Genomic DNA, 533 nt, shown 5'->3' with positions numbered 1-533 from the left:
TATAATGAAAAGTAAATGTTGCATGTTAAAACACAACTACTCCGAATACAAACAAATGATAATAAGATAGAAAGAGAGCCCCCTTTTAGTATCTTTAGTTTGTCTTTGCAATGATGATAACTGGTCACTTCCTTCATACAATTTCCCTCAAACCCTTGAAAGTGCGGACAGCCGTCCGGAAATGGGACGAGCAGCACTTGAACGCAACACCAGGCAACCTGTCAGTCACCGCTCCCCGTTGGTCACCTGACCTAAACTCTAAGTCACGTGACTGATATTCCATCCTCGCCATTTTGCAATGTGGGAGAGAGGGAGGCCACTTTTTTTATGGCTAACGAATAAAACAGAGCAGTTTTATGTGTTGAGGACAAAGAGCGTCGAGCTATTCAGTGTCAGTGAGTATGCTTCCATTACGTATAGCCACGCGCTCCTGCGTCACTCATTAACCGGAGAGATAATTAAAATGCCCTAACGTTACATTCATGTGTGTAACTGCTAGCACTGTGTGAGACTCGTGTGTATGTCTGTCTGTC

The 533-nt window shown here is 43.7% G+C and overlaps 1 protein-coding gene across 1 annotated transcript in view; it reads left to right on the top strand.

Annotated features, from left to right (window-relative positions):
* Positions 1–281: 281 nt before the first annotated feature.
* znf507 (zinc finger protein 507) overlaps positions 282–533 on the top strand; it is a 20,197-nt gene continuing 19,945 nt past the window's right edge. The window contains exon 1 of the mRNA XM_035682549.1: positions 282–395. The gene's annotated coding sequence lies outside the window, so the exon portion shown is untranslated. The remainder of the gene's footprint in view (positions 396–533) is intronic.

This window comes from Morone saxatilis, unplaced genomic scaffold, assembly GCF_004916995.1.
Source record: "Morone saxatilis isolate NCDOM2014 unplaced genomic scaffold, NCSU_SB_2.0 Contig11, whole genome shotgun sequence".
Lineage (NCBI taxonomy): Eukaryota > Metazoa > Chordata > Actinopteri > Moronidae > Morone > Morone saxatilis.
Note: the sequence above shows the minus strand (reverse complement) of the source record. Positions and strands in the feature narration are given on the sequence as shown.